General features: G+C 44.8%; 1 protein-coding gene and 1 long non-coding RNA gene across 2 annotated transcripts in view; one reads left to right on the forward strand and one right to left on the reverse strand.

Moving 5' to 3' along the window:
• Positions 1 to 22,290, reverse strand: part of abca2 (ATP-binding cassette, sub-family A (ABC1), member 2) — a 422,430-nt gene that overhangs the window by 136,725 nt on the left and 263,415 nt on the right.
• On the forward strand, positions 6,415 to 19,160 carry LOC307044382. Its single transcript, XR_013809630.1, has 3 exons — positions 6,415 to 6,475; positions 6,615 to 6,698; positions 18,044 to 19,160. It is a non-coding gene; the product is annotated as an uncharacterized lncRNA (long non-coding RNA).

Consider the following 22,290-nt stretch of genomic DNA (forward strand, 5'->3'; position numbering starts at 1 on the left):
TAAGGCTTGAGCTGATGCAGCAGTCCTATTTTCTTCTACTGCTCTTCTTAAGTCAAAGTTAGCACAGCAGGCAGATGACGTGGCGCCAAAAAGATGTACAACCATTTTGTACTCAACCAACGCACTGGGGGGCCCTTTAGCGTCGACTTTCAACTATCAAGGCGTCCTATTGACTTGCATAGAGCTCCCTGAACGTCAGTAATAGACGAGTTGTGATCACGGAGAAATGCTCTCCGCAGACCCATTCTCACAGCGTTTATCAACCCTTTTCTTACTCAATATCAAGCCACACTTGTTGTTTTTACTTCTTTATTTTAATTGAATAATGTAGGACTTTTGTTGCCATCAGTTATGGGGAGAGTAGGGGCTCAGAATACTGAAATCTGTATTGTTTCATTGTTTTTTCCTTCTAATTTTGTATTATTTTCTAAACCACACAGTTATTAGTCAGGTTCACTATATAGTTTTGTGGGATTTTTGTGGGGATTTGCAATACTATACATTTTTGGAAAGGACATTGTATAAGGATTCAGAAAATCCATGTTTCCATTTTCCCAGGTGTTTATATGGCGGCCATATTGGAATTTCCAAAATGGCCGCCGTAAAATGTAAGTTTTGTAATATCTTGACTTCTAAATAAGCTAGAACAGGGGTTTTCAAAGTGTGGGAAGGTGAGCCTCCCCTCAGAGAACATAAGAACAGCCGCGCCCACCCTCCCAATTATTATTGCTGTTATTATTATTATTGTTGCTATAATGCAGGGGTATTCAATTGCATTTCAAAGAGGTCCAGTAAGAGAAAATGTAATTAAATGCTCTGTTTTCGCTGTCTACCTTCCGCCATTTGAAATTACTCCGACTGCTTCTCTCCTCTTGTCTCGTCTGTGTTTGAATCTATCGTGCTGACTGCACCGATTTGATTGGCTGAGTAGCGTCACCTCCTTAAAACATTAAACAATAACTTTTTTAAACCTTTTTATTTGTATGTTTTAAACATATTGAATAAAACTCCCCCAATACTTGGACTATTCCTTGCACCCCTCTAGAATAAGCCCGAATGTTCTCAACCATATTGCATCAGTAACGTGCACTTGTTGTTATAACAAGATCGCAAGGACGCTGGTAGTGATCGGAAAATTGAGTGTTGTTCAGTTTGTGTGTTGTGGAACATGCGTGTGCGTGCATGAAAATATACCACACACCCAATTACAATTACATGTTCAATTCACTACCCTGGAAGTTAATACAGTTGTTAATGTTGTAACAGCCTGTGGACAGCCGTTCTTCCTTGCATGTCAGTCGCCGACACCTTCTTACAGAGGACAGGCACATCTAGCTGCAGCGGGACCCGTATATTTCCGCACGCCGTGTTCTCAAGACATATTTTTTTTAACATTTTCAACATGGTGGATAAATCCTTATGCTCCTGGCAACACACTGAACGTCAACTTTGCCTCCTTATTACACTCACCCCTACTTTAGTGGGAACAATGAGTCTGCGTCTTTGATGCACACAGGAATAAACGCAGATCATACTCTGGCTGCAGCCTTTACCGGTACTTGCTTTTGATCAAAGTCAATGCGGAAAACCTGCACTCACACAGGTAGGTGGAGGTGAAGGGAATGAGCACTTTTACAGCCTTTTTGGCGAGGTGGGGGAACTCGGTCTCCACAGACAGCCACAAGTGGGCAAGTGTCACTTTACTCGTCTTTTTCTCGTTCTTTTGTGTCTCACGCTGCGCCTCCCCTGAAGCTCTCTGGCGCCCCCCAGGGGAGGCGCGCCTCACACTTTGAAAACCGCTGAGCTAGAAGTTATCGGCGTCGCGAGACCCTTTTCACGGGGGCACGTGCCCCCCTGTAGATCTGAGGTGCCCCGGTATGCCTGGGTCACTGATTTTTTAATTAATTTATTAATTTATTCAGGGTTCGAAATGGCGACACGCCCGCACGCCCGGGTCTAGTAACTTTCCTATCGGACTAGTAACTCTATGCACTTGCCTGCCCGTGTGTCTGGTAACTTTATAACCCCTTTGCACGGAGCGTCTTTTACAAGCATTGTGGCCGTCAATGCGAACTCAATTTTGCTACTGTAAACCTCTCTTGCACAGCATAAGACTAGTCCTATTCAGCACACGCTGCTTTCATTTGTTTATTCGAATGTTTTTTGTCCCTTCTGATAACCCGTAGTGTTGATGCGTGTTTTGCCTTGGTAGTTCAGGATACCATGAAATAAAGCTTGCGGTCAATCTGGTAAGCAACGTAATTTTACGATGAACATAATCTTAGTTTTAGAAGTGAAGGTCACACAGGAGTAGGCTATATATTTTAATGAGTTTGCGTGGAAGCTAATCGTATAGGCTACACTGTTAAATGTTATGTGATTTGTATAAATAGCACTTTTTAATAATTTATAAAACATAATAGACTAGGCTAAATGGATGGAGATGTGAATAGCAGTGACATGCGCTGAGGTTCGTGGCTGGTGAGGCACTGACAGTTTCAGTGTCAGATTTAGAAATATATAAACCCAAGTATCTTAAATCACGAAATCTATTATTGAGGTGAAACATTTTCAAAGAAATGTGGCTTTGAACGTGAGTAGTCGATGGAGTTATCCTAACCGTCTTTTGAAACATACCTTTTAGCTCCGGCGTTGGTTTCCCATTATTTATCACTTCACGATTTGATTGATTTGATAGTATTCTGTATTTTAGTATTTAGTATCCAGTGTGAGAAAAAGTTTTTAGAGAGTACTTGTCCATGGACAAGTGAGTTTGGCAATTTACTTGTCCGAATACATTTTCACTTGTCCAGAATGGACACAAATTGGGGCCACTGGAATCTTCTTCTTCGCCATCGTATTTCACATTTTCCCACGGTTTTTACGACACCGCTCACGTGAGTGAGCGGTAAGATTTTACTGCATCACACATAGGGCTGGGTATCGTTTAGATTTTAACGATTCCGGTTCTGCTTTTCGATTCCAGTTATTTTCGGTTCTCGATTCCGGTTCTTTGAGAGGGTAAAAATAAGTCCCATGACAAACTGGGAGAAAAATATATTTATGAAAACATTAAGTCAAATCTGTATTCCTATTTACAAATCAGTTCATACTGTTTAATTTATTACGGTTATTGAATACAATTATATAAACATAATCTCTGCATTGTTTTGTTAGTTCTAAGTGGTGCAGTTTAAGAATGTACAATTGGCCCAGTCTCCTCTGATGTTACACTGCAACCTGCCTGTGAGACAGAGTCCAACCACACAATCTGTGTGTCCAACACATGTCCTGCAACACACATGCTGCAACCTGCCTGTGAGACAGAGTCCAACCACACATGTCCAACACATAGGCCTAATAATAATAATAATAATACATTATATTTATAGCCTATAGGCCTAGCGCTTTTCTAAAACTCAAAGACGCTTACACATGTCCTGCAATACACATGCTGCAGCTGCCCAGCTGTTCACTGTTTGTAAAAGTAAATAGATAGTATTTTAATTTCAATAATTTCTATACCCTGCCTTATAAACAATACTGACATCCCTGTGCTCCTCCGAGTATGGGGGTCCGGGGATATGATTACAGCGCGAGGACACAGGGAGGCTGCTTCACTTCATAAAGGAAATGGCGGTCAATATTAACAACAAAGGAGCTAAAAGTCCTAATAACCTTCATTACGTGTTAGAGAAAGAACATAAGAAAGTTTGACAAAGATGAGGCTGTTAAACGGGCAGTGAATCCGCTGTGTGTAGAAAGAGAGAGAGAGAGAGAGAGAGAGAGAGAGAGACGCTGAGCTGCACCATGCAGCGATCAGCTGATCCGGAGCAGAGAGAGGGAGCTGCGGTCCGCGGGGCTCGGCTTCGCCTCCTGTCCTCACAGCTCTTATCAATCCCGGGAACGGACAATTGTTATTTGTTCCTACTCGGAACCGAGTTTTGCTTCCCAACCCTGCCACTGTGCTACACTTCCCGCCCCGCCCCTGTACAGAAAGCGGCGAGATGCATTTCATTAGGAATCGACAAACAGAACCGAAACTAACATTTCTAAACGAACAATGGCGGACACGTCCAATTTGCGAATGAGTCTTCCTATTCCAATCCCAAAAAACTATTTTCTATCTTCTCCACCCTCTTGGACCCCCCCAAAGCACCTCCCCCCTCCTCCCTTCTGTCAAGCGACTTTGTTAACCATTTTGAAAAAAAGGTTGATGATATTCGCTCTTCTTTTTCTGACTCACCTTTACTCACCGCTGGGTCACCAGACCCTCCCTTCACCCACACACTGACCTCCTTCTCCCCTCTCTCTCCAAGTGAGGTTCTTACCCTCGTTACCTCTGCCCGTCCTACCACCTGTTCTCTGGACCCTATCCCCTCAAACCTCCTTCAGACTATCGCTCCTGATATTCTACCATTTCTCACCCATTTCATCAACACTTCTCTAACTTCTGGTCACTTTCCAAACAGTCTCAAGGAGGCAAGAGTAAACCCTCTCCTAAAGAAACCCACTCTCAACCCGTCTGATGTTATTAACTACAGACCCGTCTCTCTCCTCCCGTTCCTGTCTAAAACACTTGAACGCGCTGTCTTTAAACAACTCTCCTCTTATCTCCATCAGAACAACCTTCTGGATCCGCACCAGTCTGGTTTCAAGGCAGGTCACTCAACAGAAACTGCTCTCCTTGCTGTCTCTGACAAACTGCACACTGCTAAAGCAGCCTCCCTCTCCTCTGTCATCATCCTTCTGGACCTGTCTGCTGCATTCGACACGGTGAACCATCGGATCCTCCTTCGCACTGTCCAAGAACTTGGAGTTTCAGGCACTGCACTTTCCCTCCTCACCTCATACCTCAACGACCGCACCTACAGGGTTACTTGGAGAGGGTCCGAGTCCGACCCTTGTCAATTAACTACAGGGGTCCCTCAGGGCTCGGTTCTTGGTCCCCTCCTCTTCTCCCTGTACACAAACTCGCTCGGGTCTGTCATTAGCCCGCATGGTTTTTCATACCACTGCTACGCTGACGACACCCAACTAATTCTGTCCTTTCCCCGCTCAGAGACCCAGGTCGTCGCACGCATCTCTGCTTGCCTAGCAGACATCTCTCGGTGGATGTCTGCTCATCACCTCAAGCTCAACCTTGACAAGACTGAACTGCTCTTCCTTCCGGGAAAAGATTGTCCCACTCTTGACCTAACAATCAACATCGGCACCTCTGTTGTTTCCCCGACTCAGACTGCAAGGAATCTGGGTGTGGTCCTAGATAACAAACTGTCCTTCACTGCAAACATCGCTGCTACAACCCGCTGCTGCAGATACACGCTTTACAACATCAGGAGGATACGTCCCCAGCTGACCCAGACATCAGCGCAGATTCTGGTCCAGGCTCTCGTCATCTCACGCCTAGACTACTGCAACTCCCTCCTGGCTGGTCTACCTGCATGTGCCATCCGACCTCTGCAGCTCATCCAGAATGCAGCGGCTCGTCTGGTCTTCAACCTTCCCAAATTCTCCCACACCACACCGCTCCTCCGCTCCCTTCACTGGCTTCCAGTAACTGCTAGAATCCACTTCAAGACACTGGTACTTGCGTACCATGCTGCGAATGGATCTGGCCCTTCCTACATCCAGGACATGGTTAAACCGTACACCCCAGCACGTGCACTCCGCTCTGCATCAGCCAAACAGCTCGCTGCACCCGCACTGCGAGGGGGACCCAAGTTCCCGTCAGCAAAAACACGTGGGTTTGCTATCCTGGCTCCAAAATGGTGGAATGAGCTCCCCATTGAAATCAGGACAGCAGATAGCTTACACATCTTCCGACGCAAACTGAAAACTCATCTCTTTAGACTCCACTTCGAGCGATAAAATTACTAACAAAGCACTTATATACTAATAAAGGGCTGGCTTTCTAAATGCCAGTTGAGTAGCACTTGAAATGTTTGGCTCTATGAAACCTGATGTACTTATATGATTCTGTTTTCTTAAAGGTTGTATCTTCCTGGTCGAATGCACTTATTGTAAGTCGCTTTGGATAAAAGCGTCAGCTAAATGCAATGTAATGTAATGTAATGTAATGTAATGAGTTCTGCCTTTTGTAAACTGAATCTATCAATAATATAACAATAAATCCGGGCGAAAAACGTCACTTGTCCGCCGGACAAGTCAATTGAAAGATCTACTTGTCCGATATTGTAAATAACACGTCCCGGACGGTGGGACGTGTACTTTTTCGCACACTGTAAATGGACATCAGAAAGTTATTCGCTCGGAGCAGGGATAAAGCAGCAAGGAGAAATGAGAGAGGTAAGCTAGGTAACAAGGCAACCCAAACCACTTTTAGGTAACAACCCACAAGTTGAGTTCACCACTGGTCACTAGCCTAACAGTTACATATCTGTCCAGACAAAGAGGAGCAGCAGAGTGTCGGAGGAGGTGAAGGAGAGAGGGATGTTGATGAGCACGAGCAGAGGTGATATGGCTATTAATTTAATATTAATTAGGAATAACTGCAAACAGGTTATACACAAGTAACCTTACATCTGCATATGTAAAAATGTAGATAATGAAAATGCAGACATTAGACTGTAATATGTTCATGTTGTTTCAAGACTCAGTGCAGCAGAGTGCAGAGGAGGAGAGGAGGAGATTGAAGGGACACAGGAAGGGATGACACTGAGAGATGACACTGACAGGTGAGAGTGAGACTCAGCTGACAATGTAGTTAGCTACTGTAAATGTCCCTACTTATAGATGTGATGAATGTTATTTGAACTTTTAATGGTTATCTGAGGTAACTATTGAGCATATGATTTTTTTGTACGTTGCACCAGACAGGAGAGTCAGAGGGCAGAAGAGATTGAGCTGGTTGAGGCAGGGGAAAGGCAGAGAGAGAAGGAAGGACAACAAGAGACAGACAGGCCGGAGAGATCACACCCCAGAGATGAGACTGAGAAAACAGTTGCCACAGTGGCAGAGAACATTAGACTGGGGGCAAGAGAAAAAAGCAGTGTCCACAATCTTGAGGGACATACAAGTGATCTTGGGGGAAAGGATCTGGCCCAAACCAAGTTAAGTTGTCAAAATATCCCCAGCACAACTTTGGTGCAAAGAATCGATCATTTAACGCCAACTGGTTTGAAAGCTTTACATGGCTGGAATATTCCAAGGCTAAAGATGCAGCGTTTTGTTTTCCCTGTAGAATATTTGGGAAACATTTGAAGAATGACACCTTTGTAAACACTGGCTTTCAAAATTGGAAAAAAGCTCTGGATGTCTATAGAGAGCATGAGAAATCACCAGCACATAAGGCAAGCATGCAGTCTTGGTGTAGTTATAAAGCCAGTGAGGCTCATGGCAGTGTTGTCGACCATTTGGATTCTGCCAGTGAGCATGAAATAAAAGAGAGACGGGAGTACCTCAGCCGGGTTGTGGCTGTTACCACGTTTTTGGGAAAACAAAATATCCCATTCCGTGGCCATGATGAGGGCATGTCCAGCGACAACCAGGGGAACTTTCTGGAATGCATGAACCTCTTGAAAGAGTTCGACCCTTTCCTTCAGACATATTCAGCACCATCACACACTACATACTTGTCACCTTCATCACAAAATGAAGTAATTCAGTGCTGTGCCCAGGAGATAACAAAAGCTATCAGTAAAGACATTAAGGAGGCTGGAATGTTTTCAGTGATGGCTGACGAAGCAAGAGATGGCAGCACTGAGCAGCTAGCTGTGTGTGTCCGATATGTTGCTGGGGGGAGTGTGCAAGAACATTTACTAGCTATGGTAGATTTGAAGGGTTTTGACGCGGAGTCCATTACAACTGCCATTGAACAACAGCTAAGGTTGAATGGCATAGACCATGTGAAGGTGGTTGCACAGGCTTATGATGGCGCCTCAGTCATGAGTGGGGCTGTTGGAGGGGTCCAAGCAAAGTTCCGAGAGAACCATCCCATGGCCATTTATGTGCACTGCTATGCACATCAATTGAATTTAGTGCTCTGTTCCACATGTCTGGCCATACCAGAGGCCAGGAAGTTATTTGACCTCCTGCAGAATGTCTATACATTCTTTTCTGGCTCCCTTGTGAACCATGACAAGTTTAAGGAGACTCAGAAACAGCTTGGCTTACAAGCTTCTGAGCTTGTACAGCTGTCCAAGACCCGATGGTCTTGCCAGCTGAGGTCTATCAACGCTATGATAGAGAATTTCCCAGCAGTTCTCACGTGCCTGTCCAATATCAGCAACCCTACGGCTGTGGGTCTGCATGCCAACCTTGCAAGGTTCTCCACAGTTTATCTATTGATGATGTTCAAGACTTTTTTGTCTGTGACAGAAAGTCTACACAAATACCTACAAAGTGAAACTGTGGACCTGGCAAAAGCTGAGGAGTTCAAATGCGCTGTGTGCGCCACTCTACAAGAAATGCGCACTGATGACAAAGCAGCTGAGGTTTATGACCGCGCAAAGGCCTTGTGCGAAACACACCAAATCCCTGAGTCATGTGCTGTACCAAGACAAAGGCAGAAGCAGAGACGCATGGAGGAGTATGTAGTCGAGTCTAGTTGTGGGGCAGCGAGTGACCTAGGGAATGCCGAGAAGTTGAGAACCGCAGTGTATCTACCTTGCCTTGACAGGATGGTTGCTGAGATGGAGCAGCGTTTTTCATCTCTCAACAGCACAGTTCTAAAAGGTGTTCAGGCCTGTAATCCAGGATCTAGCAACTTTCTCTGTGAGGAGGACCTCAGAGGTCTGGCAGATCATTATAATGTGGATCTAAAGCAAGAGGAAGTGCTGGTGGCTAAAAACTATCTGGCCAGAAAGCAGGAAAGCCTTCCAATCACTGACATGCAATGTCTTTTCAGTTTGCTGGATCATGTCATGTTCCCAACATTGACACAGGTCATTCAGATATCTCTGACCATTCCAGTGTCCAGCTGCACTTGTGAACGTACATTCAGCGTGCTGAGACGCCTCCACACGTGGTTAAGAAGCACAATGGGGCAAGACAGACTCCACCATCTTGCCATCATGTCTGTTGAGAGAGGAGCACTCTCCAAGTTAAGCCACTGTCAATTGATTGATAGCTTTGCAAAACTGAAACCGAGACGTTACAGTTTACTTTAAAAAAAATGAACATAGACCTCTCCCATCTCTCTGACCATGTACACACCTCATAGGATAGTCACCATCACACCATCATAGGATGGGGGGTTCTCTTTCAGTTTTCAGTTTTCAAGTCCATGTTTGCTGACAGATATTTCATGAAGATTCATTGTGCCTCTTTTGCCTTCATCAGTTAGTGATTTAGAGATACTGTATACAGTTAAGTTCACAAGTAGGCCAATTCAATTCAGTTTGGTTCAGGTAGGCTAGATATTTAATGATGCAGAAAATAACAATCTGATTGTACTATTTATTTATGACACTTTATTATAATAAATAAGTGCAAAAAAATGTTTGCTCGCGTGCTTGCATTAATTATCTGTGCCCATGCTTTTTTCAAAGAAATAACTGCAAAACATTTTTTTTTTCTGTGCCCCTGTTGTGCCCCTGTATAGTATTGGGTCAGCTGACGCCCCTGGCTAGAACATTGATTTGAACTGCTAAATCCACATTTTCAGGATCAAGGAATGTAATGGTGCCAACAATAATCAGGTAGAACTCAATAAATTGCATGTTAACATAACTTTTATTGAGGACTCAACAGATAATTGACATTAACTGATCAAACTGATTTAAAATTGTGAACTTCAGTATCATCATGACATGCACATTTTGTGACCACAGAAAAGAAGCGACCTTCTTCATTAGACATCTAAACACATCTATGCATCATCAACAGTGTCATCCATCACGGCATGGGAACCATCGTCGTTCTGGCACTGGCTACTGCACTGACACATATCAGTACAGGCTAAGTCATTGGATCTGCAGGAACATCTTCCAGAAGAACAGTTAGATTTACATCGGCATTGGACCATCTCAATGATGGCCTTTCGGGCTGGGAGGACCTCTGTGGTTGTTGGTTTCATGCCAACCGAGTCTCTGGAGTACCCATTATGCAGGGGGTCCAGCTGCGGATCCTGCAGAGCAATGGCTGCCTGTGCCCATACCCTGGTTCGGACATGGACCCTCAAGATATGCTGCTTCAGAGCTCAAAGTGTTGGAGGGAGCTTGTCACTCTCTGCCCTGTGTTTGCAGAAGAGATGCCATCGTAGTTCAGGGATTGTCTTTATGTTGATAGTCCAGGGCAGGAATTTCACGAGGGCCACGAGGGCCATGGCCCTTGTGCCCTCCCACTTTGGCCTTGTGCCCTTAAAAATGATATCTGCCATAAGGCCACAGTGGCCTTGATGCCCTCTCTGACTAAGTTTTGTGGTTTAGCAGTCTGCCTCTTTTCTGACACGGCTTCAACACCAGCATATTTTGAAGGAGGAAAAAAAAATCAGCGGTGCGCTTGATTTGAGCCTGGAATGCACCGCTCGAACGGTCTATGATGACAGTTGACATCAGTCTATGACCTATCTCCGCCCACCCCCTCACGCGTCCGTGTGCGTAGGACGGTCTAGGACCTAGCTAGCTGATTCTCCGCTCAAGAAAAGGCTGAGGTGAGGTAAGGTTTTGTGATGATCCTGTTTGCCGTTAAGTTTTTCATTTGTCCAGCTTTAAGTGTAATTTTATGGATAACATTACTATTTCTTGCTCGTATGGTAATGCATAATTATAATATTTTTAAGTGTTTTTGTTACTACTTGGATAAGTTATCAGGGCTCGTACGGGTGCTTGAAATCCTTGAAAATGCTTGAATTTTTACGAGGTGTTTTCATGACTTGAAAAGTGCTTGAATTTTGGGAATGGTGCTTGGATTTGAGATAAAGTGCTTGAAATTGTAAATGCTTTACTTTTACAATAAATTGCTGTCTGACTGAATAGTTCGCTTTTTAGATTAAAAGAAAATAAAGAAGTCGGAGCGCGCTTAGTTGCTTCGCTTCTACATAAAACAGCTCCGCTCCGGCCTTCCCGCGCTATGCGCGCGACCTGCAAGTGTTTTATTTGTGTGACCTGGGCATTCTAATGAGAGAATGACAGTATGCCAGGAGGTTGCTGTTTTAACGAGCGTTGGCTATCCGAAAAGAAATACAAGCTGTGGCTAAAACGAGGATCAACCCAACGATTCGCCTTCTGCACAGTTTGCCACAAAGAATTTCAATTATTCGCGATGGGAGAGTCTGCGCTGACGAGCAATATGAAAGGTAAGCCGTAGTAGAGCATTTTGGATTAGGCTAACGTTGCATGTTACGTTTGTTTAAGCTAGTAACGTTAGCGAACTCGATGTGGATTATTGCTTATGCAGGTGACAATAATAAAAAGGAGCGTACCTTTGTCAGTATGTGTGACAGTCGCCATCCTGTGGTTTTCAGAGGATGAAGCACATAAAAGCAATGTATTTCTACTGGTAGTATTTTTCGTGCCTAAACTTGCTCCATCGAAATCAGTCACATTGACCCGAAGACACATTTTGAGTTATACACTGTTGGAAAGAGGATATTCCTAGCTTTCTAACGGAGGAAACATATTTTAGTTTGTATTAATGGTCTGGGGGAAGCTCGCGAGTGTGTGTTTGTGTGTTTGTGTATTTTTGCGTTTGTGTGTATTGTGTTAGTTTCCCGGGGAAAACACTCACGAGAAACACCGGCTGTTGTTATGCCTGCTTTGACGTAAAGTTACTCCGTTCTCCGCTTGTAATTATGCCGTTACAAGCTTCAAAGTTGTATTTATCATCTGAATTTGCCGAAACAAGTTTAATATTCTGAAAGCCAAGACTTTGTTTATTTGAAATCAGATGAAAACAAAATGTAACGGACCCTGCCGTGTTATCTATGATTACTATACGCCAGGGGTCGGCAACCCCTGGCACGCGTGCCAGCATTGGCATAACCAGTGGCACACTAGGAATAAGTGGAATAAGTGTGCAAAATATTTAAATTAATTTTCGGATCCTGAACGCGAGACCGCCGCCAGAGCTCGTCTCCCCGTTACCTGCAGAAGGAAGCCATGCACGCAACGCAGCCCCGCTCTCTTTATCTCCAGTTGACTTTCTGCCGCTTTCCTCTGTGGTGCAGTGCTGATCGTTTTACCACGGAGGAAAGCACTTCACTAATTGCAGTAACCATAAGGAGCTGTACAAATGCCGCAGTTTTTGCGTGGCTGTGTATTTAGTTGAAAGCCCAGTGGCGATCTGCTCATCTCTCATCTAAATAATATGCTACAAAGGGGCGGACTGGCCATCTGTTTGTTGAACTTTCCTGTCGGCTCCCAGACCGTAGTCGAGGAGGGCAGAATCAACAAGCTTCAGGTTCAATAACCCACTTTAGCTTAAATGACTGGAGAGAGGCGAGCTCTTCTTGGGAGGACGTTGCATTTATTTAGCTGTTCTTCTGTTTCACAAAATACATCACAGACCTCTGTTTTTCTGCTTTCGCGTTTCACTTCCAGAAACATATACACGTTCCCTCACTGTCGCTCTACCATTCACAAACACACATGCACAAGCCGCACCCCTCTCTCTCTCTCTTAAAGGGACAGCGATCTCATCTCACTCTGCATGACCCTAATATCATAACTTGTGTGTTCTGGAGAATCACAGAACGGACGATCGTCCTTATTATTATGCCGTTTAAACCAACTATTTAAATGTGTTTGTTCAATTCGGCATCATGTAAGTTGCGCTGACAGGTCCACACACTGCTTCCCCGCAGCGAGGCTCCCCCGCCCTCCAGCTGATAGTTGACGAGCGTCAAGCTCCTCAACCCCCCCCCCCCCCCCCCGTTGATAATTATCGATCGTTGGCACGCTGATAAGATTTTTAAAATGGCACTTCATATCAAAAAGGTTGCCGACCCCTGCTATACGCCATACATTCATAATGTCAGCGGGAGGGAGGGGGGAGCATCGCTACGTAAAAGCATTAGTGCGAGGGAGAGCTGTCATCTTCCCTTTACAAGCTTCAAACATGTATTTATCGGGAGATTTTGGCAATAAAAGTTTCATATTCTGCAAAAAATTCCCTGGAAACCTCCAAAACCCTTACACAGAAAGAGGATCTCTGCACATGCTTTTTTTTATATCAGCTTTGTGTTTCAATGGTTTTGTCCTAACCTTGGAGAGCCGTATGTTTACTGCCACCCAAAAAGGACCTCAAAAATGTTAAAAATGTTAATAAAGAATTTATTGAAAAGTTAGTTGGCTGATTGTTTTATATTGGCTCAGCCAGGTTATATGGGATGCCCAGTCTACTATATATGATATGGGTCACTCATTTTACAATATTAAACTTTGTTTTCTTATCTTTAATTTGTCATCCTTATGTAGAATGCTATTACGAAACACACATTTGGTTGTTTATAGCATAAAGAACATCGGATTTAATGTGAGGTAGGGAAATAATAATTTGAGTATAAATATGTGCATATAAATATGTAATTTACAACAGCTGTACGCTGCTTGAAAAGCTTGAAAATGCACCTTGAAAATGCTTGAAAAGTGCTTGAATTTGACTTTGGAAAAGGTGTAAGAACCCTGAGTTATGTTGCAGTTGTGTTCTTTTTTTATTATTATCTAGTGCTAGGCAGTTAGCGCTGTGTTGTTCGCTGTCAAAGACCTCTGTGCAGACTTATTTGACTACCGGCGATCGCAGACGGAAGTTCAAAGTTTGCTGCTCGTTTATATCGCCCAATTTTCTAAACGCGATCAAAATACCCATTCACATGTCTTGTGGCATGCCTGAACTGTCTACATACGACATTGTGCGTCACCATAGTAGGGAAACTTTCCTCCCATTATGGTCCAGATTCTTGTTGGCGAAGGGAAGAATGTACCCCAATCTGCTGCACCTAATAAAAATAGTCCTAGTTTTTCCTGTCTCTACCTCTCAAGTTGAACGGCAGTTCTCAGTAATGAAGAGAATGCAGGGCGATTGGCGTTTAAGCCTGCACACTTCAACAATTGAAGATCTACTCCTCATCAAATCCCAGGGTTGTGCTCCTGCTGAATATCAAAGTGATGAAGCTGTGGCAAGATGGTGGGCAGCTGGCATCAACAAAAGGAGACCCAATATTCATCCCTATGGTCAAAGGAACCCCAAAAGTCCAAATCTCCCTGACTCGTCATCATCTCCATCTTCAAGTGACTCAGAATAAGGACGCACCTTGACGTAGGCCCACTACCACAGTCTCACAGTAAGCCAAACATGTCTGTGCTATAAGAATCCTTGGTAGTTTTAATAAAGAATTTGTTTAATTGCAATTTGGTGTCCATTGAATGCTTAATAAATATATATAAAAGTATTGTAAATGCATATACAATCGTAGTCACTTCATATCGTATGTTAAATCATTGTTTTAATTTATGGCCTTGGTGCCCTGGCTTTTGGCCTTTGTGCCCTTAAAAAATTGACAACTCAAAAGGCCAAGTGGCCTTGCCCCTAAAATGACGAAATTCCAGGCCTGGTTGATACCCTTGGGTGAGTAGGCTGCATATACAAAGGAAGCCAGTGTGGACAGCATTCCTTCCACCACTTCTGCTTCATCCAAAAGCATCTGCAGAGCATTGATAATATTTTCATCTGCTTTTGAATAGATCTGCAGCCAGGTTGCCTTGCCTATACGGGAGAACCTGCCTGTGTTGTCGGCCCCAGTGAATGCATGGAAAGCTGGCAATGCCTTTGCTCTTTCTTTACCTAGAGCAGGGGTGCCCAACCAGTCGATCGCGATCGACCGGTCGATCGCGGGGAGATTCCCAGTCGATCGTGAGATGTGTCTAAAAATAGAACAACAATATGATGTTTTATCGTTAATGTCCTATAACATAATCTTCCTGTGCCAGAATAATGCACTTGAACGCATCAAAGCTTTGTGATTGGCCGGCGTGACCCCATGTGTCGGGGCGGGGCTGGTGGGCAGTCCAAACTAGTTTGCTGACGTTGTCCGTGTCAACAGGAGTGACAGCCCGCACACACACAAGACCGCAAGTATGGCAGAAGCAAAAAAGCCCAAAATATATAATTTTCACTCAGAGTGGGAGGATGATTATTTTTTTATCTATTCCAATTCAAAGTGCATCTGTCGTGGCTTTATCGAAGAAGGGTAATTTAGGAGCGGCATTTCAAAACAGTGCACACACGCTACGAGACGGAATTCCCTCCTAATTCTGCCCTACGCTCCCAAAAGGCGAGGGACCTGAAAGGACAGCTAAATGCACAGCAGTCCATTTTCACCAGGCCCAACAAGAGCAAGGCTGCTACCATAGCATCTTATCGTGTCAGTCACGTTCTTGCGAAACACATGAAGACGGCGAAGTTGTGAAAGAAGCATCGAGGCTGCCGACGCGCTTTTGGGGGACAGTAAAAATAACAGTAGCATTTCAACAGATTTTTGATATAATAAAAACTCAAGTTATATACCGTTATTAATCAGCTGTAAGTTTTAGTTTGTTTGAACTTATTCATTTTAATTTTAAGAATGCAAACATTAAGATCTGTTCCGTTTAAATTGATTATAGTCTATTATCAATTCAGGTTAAGAAACTAGTGTTGCTTGCATCCTATTTTAAAGGAATGTATTTTTATGCAACAAAAAAAGGGTTTGATTCTATTAATTTGGTCTTTTTTATTGCACTTTGGCAGCAGATTCCTGTGTATCTTCAGATTTGAGTTGTCTTATTAGTAAGCCTAATTTATACTTTTGTAGCTACACTATTTTTAAATAATGGCAAAGAAAGGGTTCAGAGTCTTTTCTTTTTTCCCTGTGTCATGTGTGGCAGCACTGTTCAATGTTTCTTGAAAACATTACCCACTGTAGTATGTGACGTGTGAATAAACTCCAACTCTGTATCAACAACACTGTTGTGTAACTTCAGTTAAATACTTGTATATGTGTAGATTAGAAAGAGGTAAGGTATGTTATGAAGTATTCATCATACGAAGTTCAGTTTTATATAAGTAGAAGCGTGTATTTACCCGGTAGTAGGCTGTCAGTAATGGCTACGACTCTCTATTTGGACTGGTAGATCTCGGCAGACTGGCAACTTTAAAAGTAGCTCTCGGTTCAAAAAAGGTTGGGCACCCCTGACCTCGCCACAGTGGTTCAATCTGCACAACACTAGAGGCCATCGAAATCGATGTGTTCTTCAGCAAGACATCATAATTTGCTGTGACTAGCACTAGAATGTCTGTATCTGGTGAGAAGAACATCAACTGTGCATCAGCTGGGTTTTGGTGTGATGCCAGCACAGCCTGGTGGATCAGCAGCGTGTCTGCTTCTTCGTGGTTATTTTCTTCAAAGAGCAGGTCTTTGTTGCTCCTAGTGTTCCCAGAAGCTGACGTGATGATCAGCTTGGAGGATCCCCTGTTGTATTCTAGAATTTTGGCTGCAAGATAGTCAGTCAGATCGGCCTTCATCTGGTCATGAGAGAGGAACCTGCTCAGTGGGATGTGTTTGATGTTGGTGTCATCTCTGACTTGGTACTGGATAGCTTTTCCTTGTCTTCGTTTATCTCTGGTTGCACTCTTCAGAGAATCTGTCCTGTATGTGTCAAACACAAGGATGATTTCATCATAATCTCTTGTTAGTGACATCAGTCTGTCATTGAAGCAGCCACTCAGATCCTTGACTGTCACTACAGTGGCTGTTTTTTTGCTCAGTCTCTGCACAAGCACGATGCCGTCCACCAGTGACGTCTTTCGACTTGGCTGATCAGTAGATGTGGTGTCTGTGAATCCTGTATCCATTGCATCTTGGTGGGTATTACTTCCAGCTTGAGGCAGCTGGTGGTCTCCATGGGGCACATCTTCTCTTGTCAGCTTCTCAAGGAGATTGATTAACTTGGACTTGTCATGGCATGGCAGGACTGTTCCATTAGAAGAACGAACAGTGCCCTTGGTGTTAGAGTAAATTCATAGTTTCCTATGCCCTCTTTCTGGTTGATGTCTCGGTTTGACCTGGCAATTACCATCAGCCTTGCAAACAGGTTCTTGATCTCCTTCAGATCCACATTATTGTGTCCGAGTTTCACTGTAATCTTCTTGTTCCCAGACAGGAACATCTTATTGTTCACTTTCTTCACAGGGGGCCAGAGGCTTACATCTCCATTGATCCGCTCTGACACGTAGTCTTCATACAACTTCTGGCCAGTGACATCAGCATTCAAGATCTGTGGTACATACTCATCTGGGATGTAGGCAAGTGTTACTACATTGTACAGCTTGTCACCTTCAGTGGTAAAGGGGTTTCCATGACTGAGTATGGCTGCCTTGATCTTGTCGATTGTACCATGTGCCCTCTTGACTGCAATTGGCCTAAGCTCATGGTGCTCTGTGGTTCTGTCAGCTTCCATGTCAAATTGATTCTTGAACTCATTCGAAAGACGTGAAAGTTCTGGTGTGACCATGAAAAATCTCTGTCTGACATTGGCATTGTTAGAGAGGCCAATAATCCCAGAGTGAATCTTCATCAGCTTGTTCAGATGTTCGCATGCGTGGTCTGCCCCAACAGACACAAAGGGAATGACACTCTTGATGACAGATATATTACCTGCTTGTAGTTCCTACCAGGTCTGAGGGTTATTGATCCTCAAGTCATGAATGTCTGTGATGTATCTTGGCCAGAGTCTCTTGTACTTGATGCGATCCATGGCAAAGAACAGCTTGCTCAGTGCTTCTCCAGCCTGCAGTGCAGATGGAGTTCAAGATCAGCATTGTCACGGCCCAAACTGTGTCCCTGTTTGTTCCCCTGTGTGTGTGTGGAGGGGGTGTGGTGTCCCTTGCAGGCAGCAGCCTGATTGCTCTCACCTGGCCGTCCGACTCAGCTGTCCCAGATCAATCTAATCAGGACACAGCTTATCTACTCCAGTCTCCCAGCAACTCACCGCCAGATTGTTTTCTACACCAGTGGTATTACATCCTCCTGGCTGCCCATTCAGTTATCCTGTCTGCATGTTATTCTGTACTTTTTGTAATTATTTTCTCCTTGTGTTTCCAGTGCAATCCCTCGGCCATCGTCCACCAGAGCTTCCAGCCAACCTGCCTGCTTCTTCTTGAACAGCCTACCTCCACTCCGGACCTCCATAGTCACCAAACCTGCCTGAGTTTCCGAAACAATAAACCATTTAAACATCTTTGGTCATTGCCTGCGCCTGGGTCCTGTTTAAAACATAATCCTAACAAGTATTCCGAGTTGCTGCTACGAAGAACAGGATTGTTTCCACCCGATGTATGTAGCTCATCATGGCCTTGAACATTGCATGCTGGGAATTTTGTTCCTCCCATTCTTGGAATCCTGTGATGACTTCAGCAGCGGCTTCCAGGAGGGTCCTGTTGACCTGCTTCACAGATTCAGCCTTGATGTCTTTACCCTCTGAGCAGGCAGCTCTGTTGCCTTCAGGCACACATATTTCAGTTGTGGGTTGTCGTTGAAGAACTCCTCCAGAGCCATTTCATAAAGTGCTACATACGAGTAGATGTGGGCATGGAGAGCTCGCTTGTAGTGTTTGCATTTCAGGATTTGCCTTGTTGTGGCAGGACCATACACATCTGCTTCCATCCAGGCATCATCTATACCCGAGTTCTCCATGGAGGCACCAAGAGCTCTGAGGGCAGCCATGACGACATGCAGCTCACCCAGTCTGGGAACAACAATCTGTTTCAGGTCAGGTATGGCATCTAGGAGCTGCACCACCTTCTCATAGAGGGCCATGTCAAAGGTAATGACTGTGGGGTGATCTTCCCCAACTGCCGACTTCCTCAGCTGATTTGCTTGCATGATCACAGTCAACAGAGTTGACCACTCGTGTGCCACCTTTGGCAATAGTGGTTCCAACCTGTGTCAAGGAAAGGCTTTCAGACAACAGTGAGTTGTATCCTGCCCAGCTTGGAATATTGCTGTAAGTTTCTCCTGCTTTCATTCTGGATAATGAAGATGCAACAACCCATCCTAGATGTGTCAGCTGATAGGATTCTGAGATCCCCTTGCTGATGGCAAACTGTTCTGACCTCTTGGCATGCTGCGGTTTTGGCTTGTCACAGTGAAGTATGTCTACATGGTAGGGAGTGACTGATAGACTCTGTGCATCATCTATGATGAGAGGCTCTGCAACAGGTTATTTAGAAGGATCAATCTTCTGGTACACTGCAGTGATCGTCCCGTGGGTGGTTCCTTTCCCATCACCCTATCACCCTAATCCTATTTAGAGGCAATGGACGTCCACTCTCGGGAGACGTCCGACAGTGGTGCGGTTACCCAAAGTGACAGACCTAATTTTACCCCTATTTAGAGGCAATGGACGTCCACTCTCGGGAGAGAGACCTCCAGCATGTGTCCCTGAAATGGAGACTCTGTTTATTTCACTCATCCAGGACAGAGACCGGGGAAATTTCCTCTCTGTGGCCCCTCCAAGACCCACAAAGGACGGACTAAAGACCTCCAGCATGTGTCCCTGAAATGGGGACTCTGTTTATTTCACACTTCCAGGAGAGACGACGGGTAAATCCCCTCTCTTTGCCGGCTCACAGAACCCTGAAGGACAGACTAGAGACCTCCAGCATGTGTCCCTGAAATGTGGACTCAGGTTATTTCACACATCCAGGTCAGAGACCGGGGAAATCACCTCTCTGTGGCCCCTCCAAGACCCCCAAAGGACGGACCACAGACCTCCAGCATGTGTCCCTGACATGGGCACCTCCATAACCTTGCACACCGTGAGTCCCCGGACCCCCGGACTTAAGCACTCCCCCACGGACTAAACCCAGATGATCACACCCTACAGAACCTCATGCCCCTGGTAACCCTAAAAGGGGGGTGGATTTTGCGGTGCTTTACCGTCCGCCCATCGGCATCCATATTCGGCCTTATTCACGGCACCACCACCCCTTCTGTGAAGGATATTCTCATGCTCCTGGTAACCCTTTAAATAGTCTGATACTATCAGGGCTCATCACTGCACTTTACAAGCCAGAAATCATGTTTAAATGGTCGGGAAAACGTCTGGAAGAGAGTTTTAGCCTGTCATTTTGCACGATATCATTTAACATTGAACCTCTCCTGGAAATGCACAGAATATTTCCATTTTCAGAAGAGGGTCCATGTTAAATGATATCGTTCAAAATGACAGACTAAAACCCAGGAATAAGTGCTTGAAAGGCGGGGAAAAGTTGTTTAAATTAGTCTGATACCTCCAGGGCGCACCGCATTTTACAAGCCAGGGAAGGTGTCTGAATCCTGGGTAAACATTGTTTAAATAGTCTGAAACCTGGCACTGTATCTGCCCCTGGGAACTTTCAAGGTTATATTCATGTTTTATTATTTATTTAATAATCACATGATTTTTACAAAAACAGTATACACAGTATAAATATATACAATAATAATAATATAACAATATACATAATAAAAACATGATTAGCGGGAGCCCGGGGGCCATATTAGCCGTCTAACTTGTACAGTGCACCGGGGAAAACAGGTTGAGTCCACGGCCCCTGCCCCTATTTAGGGGCAATGGATGTCCACTCCCGGGAGACGACAGACAGTGGTGCAGTTAGCCAAAGTGACAGACCTAATGTTAGCCCTATTTACAGGCAATGGACGTCCACTCTCGGGAGACGACCGACAGTGGTGCGGTTAGCCAAAGTGACAGACCTAATGTTAGCCCTATTTACAGGCAATGGACGTCCACTCTCGGGAGACGACCGACAGTGGTGCGGTTAACCAAAGTGACAGACCTAATTTTACCCAGGGAAAAGTGGTGAAAAGGAGAAAATGTGTCCGAAAATAGTGCCTCATAATGCGGGCATGTGGACAGTAGCCAGAGACTCACAGTCACACACACATGCAGAGATCCAGGGGGCGGAGCACATGGCTTTTTTTACCCAGAAATAAGTCTCTGAGAGGCGGGGAGACTCGCTGCGTCACCTCACTTTGTAACCCAGGAAAGGAGCAGGAATCCTGGCTGCGTGAGTGGTAAAAGCGCATTAAGCTGTTTTAATCCGACAGCTGCTGATGCGCACGGAAGTCTGGCCGTTTCGTTAACATTTGAATGGCCAATCGTTAAAACGCCGGCCTGGAGCCTGTGCAGGACCCCAGTGAGAGCTCCAGACTGTGTGCACTGTGTTAGGGAACCATATGAAAGGTGTACATGAGTGTTAAAAGTGCATTAAACGGTTTTAATTCAACAGCAGCCGCTGACAATCTCACTGTGTCACCCAGGAAATGAGCCGGATTTGTGGGTAGGCTGAGTGTTAAAGGTGCATTAAATTGGTTTTAATTCAACAGAGGACAGGCTGCTTCATATCACACTTTTACCCAGGCAATGAGCCGGATTTGTGGGTAGGCTGAGGTATTAAACTGTTTTAATCCGACAGCCGCAGGTGCTGACGGAAAGCAGGCGGAACAAATTGATTATTTTACCCAGGAATAAATGTTTGCAAGGCGGGGAAAGTGTTCCTGCAGCCCCTCCATAACGGTAATAATGATTAGAAATGATTTCCAGGGCAGAAAGCGGTTTTTAAATGTGGAAAAAACTATTTTAAACTGTTTAAAAAGCACAAAGTGATTTGAGTGCAGTTCTCATGTGTCCCCACAGGAAGGCGCATTATCCCAGGGAGCACAGTGCATTAACAGTAAAAAATACAACAAAAACAGGGCAAATCAATGGATTTAAAGTGCAGGGAAGCTCCGCACCACACACAGGTACATTCCTAAATCCCCACCATGGTGATCACGGTGATTTAAACTAGTTTCTGCGGGGAAAAGAGTGCTAAAAATCGGATTAAAGCCTGCTAACAGTGTGGTAAAAGTCTGATTGTTTCAGAGACCCATAGTAATGCAGGGTCGGGCCGGGTCAGTGCTTAGATGGGAGACCGCCTGGGAATACCCGGTACTGTAAGCTTTTTTTAAATACAGGTACATCCATGGTGATAAGATAAGATTTATACCCTAAAATAGCATGCTAAGCGTGGGTGTATTAGTTTCAAAGCATGCACACTCTGCTCATGTCAGACTTCCATGAAATAGACAGGGAAAAGCACCTCTCTGTGGCTGCACACAGACCCCCGAAGCAGCTCCAGCTCGGCTTCCTAACACGGGCAAACAGGTTTTTTCACACCTCCAGGAGAGGGACCGGGAAAAGCACCTCTCTTTGGCACCTCACAGAGCCCCAAAGGACGGCCTAATGACCTCCAGCTCGGCTTCCTAATACGGGCAAACAGGTTTTTTCACACCTCCAGGAGAGGGAC

The sequence above is a fragment of the Notothenia rossii genome, assembly GCF_949606895.1.
Source record: "Notothenia rossii genome assembly, chromosome: 6".
Classification (NCBI taxonomy): Eukaryota; Metazoa; Chordata; class Actinopteri; order Perciformes; family Nototheniidae; genus Notothenia; species Notothenia rossii.